The sequence below is a fragment of the Malania oleifera genome, chromosome 11, assembly GCF_029873635.1.
Source record: "Malania oleifera isolate guangnan ecotype guangnan chromosome 11, ASM2987363v1, whole genome shotgun sequence".
Classification (NCBI taxonomy): Eukaryota; Viridiplantae; Streptophyta; class Magnoliopsida; order Santalales; family Ximeniaceae; genus Malania; species Malania oleifera.
In genome coordinates this window covers 35,399,580-35,414,046 of record NC_080427.1, presented here as the reverse complement: position 1 = coordinate 35,414,046, position 14,467 = coordinate 35,399,580, and positions in this window count along the sequence as shown.

Sequence of the window (14,467 nt, the reverse complement as noted above, 5' to 3'; positions counted from 1 at the left end):
TGTCGTGTTTATCCTTGTTTACGTGATTATAAGACTAACAAACTTTTCCCTCGTAGCATTCCTTGTATTTTTATGGGTTACAGTTCATCTTGCAAAGGGTTTCGTTGTCTTGATCCCACCACCTTTATACTTTATATCACCCGACATGCTCAATTTGATGAGAACCACTTTCCTTTGTAACATACTTCCTAGGCTCAACCCATATCCTCCCTCCCCATATCCAAATTTCTAGAACCCAATCTTCCCTATACAGATATGCCCCTACCTTCTCTAGCACCACCTTCTTGACTTATTCCTCAATCTCAATTTACCCCTTGTATTATTTGTTTTGATTCAGTGGACGAGTCTTTGCAGACAGCTAATTCTCATGCAGGTCCATCTATGCCGCACTCAGATCTCTGACTTGCTCCTCCTAAGCCTAACACTGGGTTGCCTATCATTGCCCGCACTCCTATTGAAACTGCCTTATTGGGCTCCCATCTTATGCTCACTCAAGCCAAAGCCGACATTTTTAATACTCGTCACTCGGCACATCTCGGCCTTGTGAAATCCTCTAGAATTCTTTTATGCTCTTCTTGCATCCACTAAGCCAAAAGGCTTCAAATCAGCTGCTAAGAATCCTGCTTAGATTTCCACTATAGACGAAGAAGTTCAAGCCCTGCAAAATAATCGTACCTGGGTTTTGGTTCCTTGACCCGCCGACACCAACATTGTGGGTTTCAAATGGGTATTTCAGACCAAATACGTGACGCCTAGGTTTTGTACCAATTTTTTTTAATAATAAATAATAATGAAATACTCACTCGCCATCAACAACATCCATAAATCGGCCACGTCAACAACCCTATTACCATTCATATGACCCAACCCGCATTGGGTACTGGGTAAAAAGTTATTTCATTTATACAACCTAACAGCGAAAGACAGTATATGCATAACAGTCAGAATACAATACCTATAGTATCAACATACATATATGTACATATCCATCACATACCCCAAAAATAACTCAATTCTAGGGAAATTACATCTCCCTAGTCCAAGAACTCACCGTGTGTGTTAGGGTACCGGCTCCCTATGATCACGGAACTCTATCACCTGGCCTATTCCTGTTCCCTGAAAAATTTAGATAATTTGAGTGAGACACATTTCAGTAAGAAGGAATAAATTATTTACAGTGTATGGCCATATGAGTTTAGTTATAACACACTTTACTTTTTAAATCAACATTTCATCTGAGAAATATACACTGATAAACATACTCTCATAATCGTATAGATATACAATACAAGCTTTTATAAGCTTTAAAATCATCTCTCAAATGCAATCATTTCAACACATTTTTACCTTCGAAGTTCCTGAGAATAGGGAAGATTGCCCGCCCATATAGGTAGCTTCCCTCTACCTTAACACGTTATACAGTCAAGTATGACCACATCTGATACCCATAAGAGCATTCACCGTACTTGGTAAGCCCTCAGGCAGAGAATTTCGCTTCGCCTCAGTTTTTTATATTATTAACTCACACGGTTCCATTTCTTAATTTTATCATTTCTTATTTCTCAATTTCCATTCTTTCTTTCATTTATCATTTTAGCCAATTTTATCATTCTTTCACTTTCCATTTCCATTTTATTTTCCGACTCATGGGTATCCTTGGTATCAAATACCAACATCGCGTCTGTAACTCATGGCTACCCTGAGGATCTCTCTTTCCGCGCCATGCTTCCCCCATGGTCAAGATTGTGCGGCCCGAAAGGCTGGATCAAACCGCGATTGGCTGACCCGGTTAGATCAAAATATCATATCACATATTGCGTCTGTAGTACGACTACCCGGCCTATAGACCTGATCTGGACTCAGGGGGCCCAACAACCCTACAAAATGGCTCAGTCGACTGTCACGCCACACGCTCCAAGAGTTCGTGTGGTTGCACTACACCACTAGCAATAGTACCGTGCTCAATATCATAACCATCCATTAGGGTTCACTACCATATACCCGCAATCATTAGGCGGTATTGGCATTTCATCAATCATATTTCAATTCCATATTGCAGTATTCATATTTCCCATTTCTACATTTTAGTATGTTCATATCAATATACAACACTAATCACATATCAATATATCTCAATTCATTTCAATATAAATGTTCTCATCATTTTCTGTGCACATTCCATCATCTCATAATAGTATATATCATATTTCACGTATTTCCATATTTCCCAAAATACTCATATCAGTAATTTGTAAAAACTCATTTTTCATGCAAATAATTTCAACTCACGTATAAATGCCACACTGCATTATTTTCTACTAATCACACCAACTATTCTCATTTCAATATTTTCTCAGAAAACACCCATCGTTATATTTCATATTTTTCAACACATGTTATGTGCCACACAGTTTTCATCTAATATTCATAATATATTAATTTCACACTTCAAAACATCATAATTTAATATTACTCAAATGCCACACAATTTATCTAATATTTATATCACAATAACTTTCAGGAAAAATACCATATGCTCATTTTCACATATTAATTTAAATAGTAATTTTAAAAATGCTGCTATAATTTTTTCCACTTCCCTGACTTACTGAGAGTCTCGTTAGGACCCAAATCCTACCCTTGGCACCCAAAATTCAAATCTTGCAATTTGTATTTTTTCTAGATTAATTAACTCATTTCCCAAAAATAATACTCAACTAACCCTCCCTAGACTCCATATATCCCAAATTATCATTTAAACTATTATTTAACGCCCTCACTTAATTTTCTAAATTATGTCTGCGGGTCCCAAAATTATACCCGCAGCACTCACCTAGGCCCTAAATTCTAAAAATCCTACTTCAACCTCAGATGCTTAATATACTAGTATTTCCAAATCAACACAAATTAATTAAAAATTAGTCCCTTAATAACCCCCTTATCCCAAATTTGGGGTTATGCTCATGACGACCCCATGAGAAATCTGCTCCGCTAGACTTATAGAGAATCATCCTTAGATCCTCATGGTGGTGTCCGATCGTCAATCGAGCTTATAATTTGTAAGAAATTGAGATAAAAGTAGAAATTAGTTTACCTCAAGAGATACACCTATGCCGCTCATACCACGAATTTGCTCCGGTAGAAATGATGGCAGTGGAGAATGGAGTCCAACAGTATCTTTTGATTTTTGATCGGGCGAGAATCCGTCACGGAATTGGGGAGAGAGAACGAGAGGAGAGAGAGAGAATTTCAGTGGGAGGGGCTCTGGAATTCTGAATTCGCTTGAAGCTTAAAGAAGCTCAGGTGAATTGTTATAATAATAATAATAATAATAATAATAATAATAATAATAATAATATATTTAATTAATATTAATAATAATATATTTTATTAAAAAAAATAAAAATAAATTTTATTTATTTTTTTATAAATTTAATTAATTAATTAATTAATTTTAATTATTAATTTTATTTATTTTTTTGGGAATCACTCCGCTAATCTTGTATAGCTATTTTTGGGGTTATTACAAAATACTTACCAAATGGATCTATCGAGCGCCTTAAAGCTCGTCTTGTTGCCAAGGGCTACACACAGGTACCTGATACATCTTGACTACACTGACACCTTTAGTCCTGTCATCAAGGCTACAACTGTCCGTGTTGTTCTCTCTCTTGTTGTGACAAATAAATGGCCTCTTCGCCAACTTGATGTCAAAAATGCGTTTCTCAATGGACATCTCATTGAACATGTTTATATGGAACAATCTCTTGGGTATAGTGACCCTCGCTTCCCCAATCATGTTTGTCGAATGAAGAAAGCTCTCTATGACTTAAAGCAAGCCCCTCGCTCATGGTTTCAGCGTTTCAACTCTTTTCTCACTAAACTATGTGACAACCCGAAAAATTTCACTGCTGTGATACCACCTGTAATAAAATTTTCATACAGCGGAAGACCTCAAATTCAAATTATGAGAGTACTAATCTACCTCACCATGACAATAATATTTTCTAGTAACACAATTAATATTCCTAAAATTCTGAACTCATTAAAATATAATTTATTTAATACCTATTCTAAATAGAACCTTCTATCCCACCCACGCTTCCGCTACGCTACTCTGACTTCGACTAATCTTCTCATGGCTGAAAAATGTTATATAATCATGGGGTGAGACACCTCTCAGTAAGAAAAATAAATTATTGTCAGTGTGTGGTAAATGAGTTTTACATATTTAAGCATAGCTATTATTAAACTGTAACTGAAAAAAGCATATGTATAACAATTGTAACTCACACCTATACATTTCAAGGTACATATTTTCTACTCAAACATATTTTAACGTAGTAGATAATTATGTTTTCATAAAACTGCATATATACATAAGATACTTCCTTTTTTTTTTTTTTTCCCTTGATGGTTCTAGTATAACATCATGAATTAACCCCACATGATTGGGTTGTGTGGCCCAAGGGCTGGTCTTAACCATGGCAGGCCTACCAGGTTAAGTCAAACATAACATAACTACGCATGATTGCCCACCTAACCTGGTCCGCACATCCTACGCTTCTCAACACTTCTTGGATCGGCACACAGTGGGTATCCTACGCTTCTCAACACTTTGGGTCTAATCAGCTCCGACAGTGATACTCTCTGAATAGTATGACAACACTGTCAGCTATACACTCAACCTGGTCCGCCCATCCTACTATTCTCAACACTTCTCAGGTTAGCACACAGGGGGGATTACACTGTCTGATCTTGCTAGCTAGTTACAGTATCGTGCTCTGAACATACCTAGTTGATCAGGGTTTTGATATCATATATGTCACACCCCGAACCCGCCAAGTGGGGCTCGAGGTGTGATGAGACAATTCATGTGTGTCTCTAATACCATTCATGCAGCGAAAATAATTAAACATACTTCAAATAAAATATTAGAGTACTATACAACCCAAAAATGAGTATCCATTCACATATAATACATAACCAGAAATTCTAAAACATAAACTGTTCTTTTAACCGCTCAATATTACCAAAATTCTAAACCTTGCCCCTAAAGCTTTCTAAGCTTGATCACCCGAAGGACCTAAAAAGATAATAATACGCCGGAGCGAGACACCTCTCAGTAAGAAAGAAGTAAACTATAATAGTGTGTGGTAAAAGGGTTTTTTGTAGATACAAAATATATTCATTAATTAATCAATAACAACTAGCAAGACACATACAGACTGTAGTCATACAAACATAACCAATATTTATAGCGAAAGTTCCCGAGGATTGGGGAGTTTACATGCCCATACATGTAACGCCCCTTTGTTCTGATACCGTATGTAACCTTACCCTTTAATCTGGGTGTGACTATAACTGATACTGATCAAGACACTCGTCTTACTCAGTAAGCCCTCAAGCAGAGAGTTTTACTTTACTATAAATATTCATGCTATTTACTTCACACACATACAATATTAATCATTCCACTGAGATTTATGTATACACATAATCATAACACATCCACACAGGATACCACGCATTTCATTCACACCCACATAAGGTCCATATCCACACAGGATTCACAACTACACAGGTTACTACACAAGCTTCACAACCACACAGGTTACCATTACACACACACAACCCTGGTCATAGTAAATCGATAAAACAAACTCCTCATTTCATTGCCAACGTTTTACCCCCTTAATATAAATGATCATATAATGACCTCCTCATGCCACTACCAACGTTATATGGTAATTTATATCAGGAATGATATAACGACCTCCTCATACCATTGCCAACGCTATATCACAATTTACATGAAACACATTACACATCCAATGCATTTACAACATTATTCACTACCAGACAATATTTACAACTAGACAAAATCCACAACCAGGCAGTATTCTCAATCAAGAAGTATCCACGAACAACTAGTATTCACAAGTGAACAGTTCCCATAAGCAGACAGTATTCTCAACCAACAGTATTCACAACCAGTTAATTATAAAGGATTATTCTCATACCACACAGTTTTTCCCAAATATATATTATAATCAAAACCTTTATTTTCAATTGCCTAAACCATTTAGAAAATCATACTATAAATATACGACTTTTTATACTCAAAGGTAACCAGTTCAAATTAAAATAAATCCTGGTATAATTTATTTCCCTTTACCTAGTTCTTCGAAATTCTGCCTTACCGAACGAAAAATGAGACCTTGTATACCAAAAATCCTATCTTAATCAGTTTTAGCCCCAGAATGCCTAATATCCTAACATTTTCAACTTTATACTGTTAAATAATTAATAAATATAAAAAATAACTCCCTTACCCTAGTTTTGGGGTGGTACCCAAGAACTCCAAATCACGATCCTGCTCCAATTAACTTGAAGAGAATCACCCCAGGAACCTCGTGGTGGTTTCTGATCTTCGAATCGGGCTGAATCCGGGCCAGAATCAAAAAGAGAAGGGGAAGGGGCCATAGCCCTAGAGAGAGAGTGAGAAAGGAGAGAGAATTTTATGCTGAAATGGATCCAGGGCCTATTTATAGGCTGGCGTTCATCGACAAGTCTAAAAGGTTCGTCGTCAAACCCAAGAAGGACACTCATCAATGAGAACATCGGGTTCGTCGATGAATCGTTTAAAAACCTTAACTTTCCCTGCTATTGGGATCTCCTCGTCGACAAGCACAGGGCACTCATCGACGAGGCCCTACTGTGTTGCCCTCCAAATTTTCTTTCTTTTCATTTCTTTTTCTTATCTTTTCTTTTATTTATTTTTCTTTCTTTTATTTTTCTAGATTTGGGTTACTACATTCTCCCCCCCTTATAAAATTTCATCCTCGAAATTCGTTAACCAATATACTTTAAAACACATTTCACACATTCAATCTATTCCAACATGCAAACAATAGTATCATCAGAATTAAATGAAATGATCGCTTATCCAAACATAAACATGTTACTTGCGCCTCTAGCAGTGTCTGTCTCAGTTGGGGCAAGTGTATAGACACGCACTGGTCCGCCGCAAGGCACCAAATTATTCCTCTTATTCTGATAAGAAGCGGATGCATTGTTTGGTAGTCCCCGATACTCCTAGGCTATATGGTTGTATCTGCTGCACCTATAACACACAACACCCCTGCCCCGACATTCACCCCAATGCCTCTGATTGCACCGAGCATAATTGGGGCATGACGAATCGCCCTGACGTCCTCAATCCTCCCTATCTAGCCTCTGACCCATATTATCTCTGTCTCCCCTCCATTAACACTGTCTTTATCTGCATGGGAACTGGGAGGCATGGGTCTCTTCCTCCGCTCTGATGTTTTTGCACCTCTCTGCAGGCTCAACTCCTCTATGGTGGTTTTATCCACCAGTTTTGAGAAATCCTGTATTTGCAAAACTGCCACATGCTCGTGGATCCTCTGGTTCAAACCTTTTTCAAACCTTCTCACCTTTTGATATTTATCTGGGACCATAAAAGGAGCGAAGCAAGAAAGTTCCATGAACCTAGTAGCGTATTGCAGTACTGTGAGGTGCCCCTGAGTCAGGTTGAAAAATTGGCTTCACCTTCGCTTTCCTGGTGGTGGTGGGGAAATACCGATTGTAAAAGACCTCCTTGAAATGCCTCCATGTCATAATAGTAGGTACCACCCGCTGCTCGTCCAGCAACTTCACCGCTAGCCACCATCGTTCAACCTCTCCTATCAGCTTAAAGGTGGCGAAAACTCTCATTCACATTCTTTACTCTACACAAATTTCTTCCCTTTCCTTTTCAGCTCATTTAGTGGCATAGACATTCTAGAAAAATTCCGCACATACTTGCAATAATACCCTGCCAACCCAGAAAACTATGAATTTAAGCCACATTTTTTGGGGTTTCCCAACTCAACATAACATTATCATTAGAAGAATCAATAGACAACCATTCTTTGATTATGACATGGCCAAAAAATTTGGACCAGTTGTCTAGAACTCATATCTCCCGTTTAGCGTATAATTAATGCTCCCACAATGTTTGTAAAATTAATCACAAATGTTGTTCATGCTCTTCTTGAGTCTTCGAATATATCAAGAATCATCTATACAAACTCTAATAAATTGATCCAATTATGGTTGAATAACTTGATTCAACATATCCATGAAAGTGTAAGATGCATTGGTAACCCCAAATAGTAACACAAGAAACTTATAATGATCATACTATGTACAAATTTTTGTTTTTGGGATGTTTAATTCACAAAACTCGATTGGTGATAACTTGATTGAAAATCAATCTTAAAAAATTTTGGGATTTTGCCAATTGATCAAATAATCCACCAATTCCTTGAAGTCGATACCAATTCTTGATGTAAGTCGTTTCAACTTTCAATAATCAACACATAGCCTCAAGGACCCATTATGCCTCTTAGTAAATAACACAGGTGCAGCCCATGGTGATACTCTTGATCGAGTAAATTCCTTTTCGAGGAGATCTTCTAGTTGCACTATAGGTTGCCTTAGTTCAGCTAATGCCATTCTACATAAACCAATCGATATAGGCTCCGTTCCTAGCACCAAATCAATATTAAATTCAATCTCCTTTTGGAGGTAGTCTTGATAAATCATCTAAAAAAATATCTAAAAACTCATCACCTATAGGTAAAGAAGTTTGGGTTTCAGGAAACCCCAAAAGATGTTTGTGACGCTCACTCGGATCCTAAATCAAAAACCCTAATTTAATCAGATAAATCCCGAATTATCTACTATTTCTACATTTCTCAACCTATAAATCTTAAATAAACCTTTAGAACCCTAAATCTAAGAATCTTAACGCTTACCACAATTTAGGAGCATTCCCCAAAAAACTCAGTTTAGAAAATTGTTCCTCTAGATGTGTAGAGAATCTTCCCTAAAACACTATAACAGTCTCCGATCGTCGATTCGGATTGAATCTGGGCCAAAAAGTTAGAGAGAAGGCAGATGAGGCAATTTCTAGAGAGAGAAAATGGAGGAAAATGTTTTCTTTACGAGGAAGCTTCCCAGGTTCCTTTTATACTCGATTTTGCCACGTGGCCTCGTCAACGAGTAGACAAGATTCGTCAACAAGTCACCGAAGGAACTTCGTTGACGAGGAGATTCATTTGTCAACGAGTTTTCAAATTTGAAATTTGTTCATTCGGGATCTTCTCGTCGATGAGGAATTGAATTTCGTCGATGATCTTTAGTAGAACATTCGTCGACGTGGACATGAAACTCGTTGACGAGGTCTGTTATTCCCTTATTTCAAAATTTTTTCTTTTCCCTTTATTTCTTATTTATCTATTCCATTTATCATTTTCCTAATTATTTAACCATTAAAATTTTCTGGGTCGTTACACGTTCAATATACTAAATCTCTAACAAGCACTCGTATCTTTGTTTTAGTTCCTTTAAACAAGTGACTTAGGATTACTCGACTTGTCAAATCAAACATAGCATATTATCAATGCTCAATTTGTAATCCTATGACTAGAAACATTGAGTAATGAAGTGTTGAGAAGTATGAAGCTTCTTTTTTAAACCCTACTAAGAACTTATCTTTTAACTTATGACTTCTTCACATGATAGAAATAATATTTGTATGACATAAATAATTATGTTGTCTTTATTAGTTATACTATGAAAAAAAAATTTGAAATAAAAACATGCATAAAAATTTGTCTAACTTCTAAGTTGTGCAATTAACATATGCCAATTTGAGGGAGATTACTAAGTCAACTCCCACTAACCAGTATAAGGAAAAAATTGAAGAGTTGAGTCTTTAATCAGGAGGCAACTAAGTATTTTATGAGAAGAAACCTAACTTTATGACCTCTTTATATATAGTAATAACCCAAAAATAGACAATGCACGCAATAGCATGTCTAACTTTTTCAGTGGTTGGACCATTGAGGTCAGATAAGACCATTGATAAGCATGCTAGGCGGTGTTATAAAGAGTTTGGTGCTTATAATTCACAAAAAAAGGTAATTACAAATAGAGCTACCTTCTCATGTATTGACATTTGCAAAAAACCTAAGAAAACAAAATAATATGTACATATTGGGAAGTAATGCCTAGTGGGATTGGGGTTTTCCTAAGGGCATTAAGCATGATTTGGATGCTTATATTGCGAAGTTTTCATCCAGGTCATGCGCATTCAATAGTTATGACCTACTAAGTTATGTGCACAAGTTGATTATATTTCAAAGTGTTTCTTAAGGGTACTATGCAAATACCACTTATTTAAATATCTATCGGCACTAATCAAATTCATTAAAGTGTGGAAAGTGTGTGGGAAAAGACAACTAGTGATCTATTCCACCCTTTTCTAATTCAAAACAAAAAAAGGGAGGCCATTGATGCACACATGTTAAATGCATTAAACATACAAAATTTTTTATGCAAGGTTGGCATAAAAATGCATTGTTCAAGAATGAAAAAAACAAAAAAGGATCGGAATAAACTCAATTGTGAGTAGTCCATGCTTCCAAGTAGTAGCTAAGATGTCAATACCAACCGTACAAAAAGGTGGACAACAATCCGAAACAAGAAAACCAAAGCTCTTGATAAGAAGTGAGGGTCAAAACCATGGAAAAACATAGAAGAAAACGATAATTGCTCAAGGAGTGCTCAAAGGGCCATTATTGTGCATCGCAAACTTAAGGTGTAGAAGCAGGAACTCGAACTAGTGTATGACTAGCTAGTTACGCATGTCATAAAATGCAATGATGCGTTTAACTATCATTTTTTTTTTTTTTTTTGTAATGGTGCTAATGCATTTATTTTATTTTTGTAATATCATCAAATTTGGATAATGCTATGGGATGATGTGATGTGCACATGGTTTTACAATATTCAATGAGTTTGGTGTAAATGAATGCAAGTAATGCTAAATGAGATCATTTTGTATAAGTACGACAATTACAACATTGTACAACAAATACATATTGCAATTAAAATAAAACAACTCAAACCATTGACATACACAAACCTTTATTGCATTGCATATTTTCTTTGTATTGCATATCCAATTAACAAGAGAGAATCACAAAGAATTGGCAATGGGGTGAGTTCTTTTTACCACTAAGACCAAGACAACGAAGGCAATTAACTACATAACAATCAGAGACATTGGCACCTTCTAACTAATATGCATTTATCGCCTTCACCAACCACCCATACTTCACATTCACTTTCTTAACCTTTACCTTCAATCTCTTAATTTATTTCTTCGACCACTTTACTTAATTGAGTAAAGGATTAGGTTAATTGAGTTATTCTCCTTTAAAAGTTCGATTTTTCCTCATAAGCACAAGGATACCATTCTTCACTCTATCATGAAACTACTCAACAAACCATAGGTGGCATTCACACCCTTTAGATTGCTTCTCGAGCATAAAAATAACAAACTTATTGATTAGGTTGTGTATTACCAAAGAAAGGAACATCATTATTCATAGCTTGCGCGAACAATCATTCACAGAAATGTAGTCGTTGTTGAGGGAGTTAGAGTTACATGACACCATTTTAGCTCCTAATAGGCCACAAACTATTCTTAATTGATCAATTAGGTTGGGATTGGTTTGCACTCAAGAAATTTTGTTTGCAATAGGATTGATCTTACCAATCAGGAAATGACTTCTTAGTTCTCAAACACTTTCACATTTAGCCATAAAACCCTCCCATCACATGCACAACCCCTCCTCACAATAAAAGAAATTATTTAATTCATATTTAAAAAGTTTGCATTAGATATGCATATATAAGACCATGCATAATAGTGACCCACATTGAAATGACACAAATAAGAGGTGAACTAATGAGTTGAAAAAAAGAACAAAAAGATAAAACTTAGAATGCTCTAAAAGTTCAGTGATTCTAAATGTCAGAAATTGTAAAGAAGATAAGAGAAAATAAATGGTCTTAGCTACATATCTAGTTTGATTAGCATAAAATGGAAAAAAGAGGAGGAGAGGTGGAAAAGAGAAAAAAACTAGGAGTTGTTGTTTACTGTTCACAAATAAAAAAAATAGAGAAAATGAAAAAAATTATATAAACAAATTAAAATATGTTCAAGTTGAGTTAGTAAATATGAAATTTAGGTTTTGAATTTGGATTTGTACAAATTATTAAAAACATTGCTATAAATTTAAATTACATTTTACTTAAATCCACATAAATTTGAATTTAATATATGAATTTGATGGGGATCGGCATGCGTTACCCCTTCCTTTTACAGATGTTTTGACATGTGGACAACCTTCAGATGTCTACGTTCTTCACCGACATGATGACCACCTTTCGTTCGCCGACATGGTGACACGTGGATGGCCCCTGGATGTCCACAATGCTTACTAACCATTGCAGGAGCTTATGGAGACACTTAAAGACCCTATGGAGACACTTGAAGACCCTATGGAGACACTTGAATACTTTTCAGAATAAAGTAAGCTCGAGTGTGATTTTTGCAATTCTGAGCTCAAGACCCTTGTGGGCCCCACACGGCTACTCTCGGCCCCACATAGCTTGAGCCTCCCTTTTGACTTTATTTTATTTAATTAATTGCATTATAAGTTGTTAGGTATTTAATTTATGAGAGGATTGAGTGATTAATAGATTTTAATTGTGAACATTAAAGTGAGTCATCCCCCCATGCCTGTATGGGGATGTTTCAGTTGTTTATTATTTATGTAGAGACTCGGGAAAATAAAATAATAAAAGAAATGGGAAAAAGAAGTTTTTGGGTCGGTTAAGGGGAAAATCGGCGACGGTTTTCTGGAGGAGACAGAAAATTGGCGACAGTTTGGAGTTATCGTTGAACGATAACAGGTAAATGGTAAAAACTGTGCCACTTAAATGGAAAACCGGCAACAGTTTTCTGAGGGTCAAAGAAAATCAGTGGCGATTTTCTCTGCAGTGGGCACTATAAGGGAAACCGAGAGTATCATTTTATTTATCAAATCTCTCTCTCTCTCTCTCTCTCTCTCTCTCTCTCTCTCTCTCTTTCTCTCTCTCTCCTCCAAACCAATGACTTTCTCTCCCTTCTCTCTTCGATTCCGGCTCCGATAAAGCCTGAATTGACAATCAGGAACCACCACGGGGTTCCTGGGAAGATTCTCTGCAACCTACGTTGAGCAGATTTTCAGTTTGAGGTTCCGGGAGCACCATCCCAGGGTAAGTAGGGTATTTTAAGTTTTATTATTAATATGGAGTATATAGGGCCTAGTGAATGATAAAATAGCGTTTTATTGAGATTTGAGTTGATAAACTCGGGTTTTTGATTTAGGGATCGAGTGAGTGTCGCGGACATTGTATGGGGTCTTTGTGGGCGTAATCTAGGAAATCAGGTAAGGGGAATTAATTATAGTAGGTTTTTATTAAATTTTAAACTGGCTAATTCGAGTATACAAACATATATATATATATATATATATATATATATATATATATATATAGGTATGATTTATCTGAACACTTAGGCATTTGGAAAAATAACAACTTTTGATATATAATATATATATGGAAAAGAAATTGTGTGGTAGGAATACAACTTTCATAATTTAAATGACTAGTTGTGGATACAGTTTACTTATGAATATAGATTGGTTGAGAATACTGGCTATGTGTGAATGTTGTGATGAATAAAGTAATGTGTGTGAATGGGTTGTTTGGTGTGGTTATTCGTGTGTATCACAATATAACGTTGGCAGACGTGAGGAGTTCGTTATATTGCCTAGATATAATCACGATATACGTTAGCAGGCTCGAGGAGTTTGTATATTGTCATTATATATATTGGGGTAGAGCATTGGTAGGTCTGAGGAGGTTGTTCTACTGATATACTACGGGCAGGTCATGGGGATTGGTACTGGTGATTAGTGGTGTCTGTGTGAGCCACGTGTTGCAAAAGCTGGAGTGGTGCTTGTGTGAGCCACGTTATATCCCGTGTGGATGTGAGTCTTGTGTGGACCGTGTATCATGTGTGGATGTGAGTCCTGTGTGGACCGTGTATCCTATATGGATGCGAATCCTGTGTGGACCATGTATTTCTTGTGTGGATATGGACCCTGTATGGGTGTGAATGAAGTGTGTGTGTGTATCCTGTGTGGATTAGTTATGATATGCGTATATACATGGATCTTTGTGAAATGATTAGCATTGGATGCATATAGATTTAATTACAAAGGTATTTATGGCAAAGTAAAGTTCTCCACCCGAGGGCTTATTGAGAAAGGTGAGTGCCCTAGTAATTTTTAATGGGTACCAGAGTAGAGGGAAACTACTTGTATGGTGTGGTAATCTTGCCTATTCTCAGAGATTTTGCCTGGATACATAACCCAAGGACTTACTGAGTAAGGTGAGTGCCCTGATATTAGTATTAGAGCAGAGGGAAGCTACTTGTATGGGCGAGTAATCTTCCCTATTCTCATAAATTATCACTAAAAATAATTATGTATGT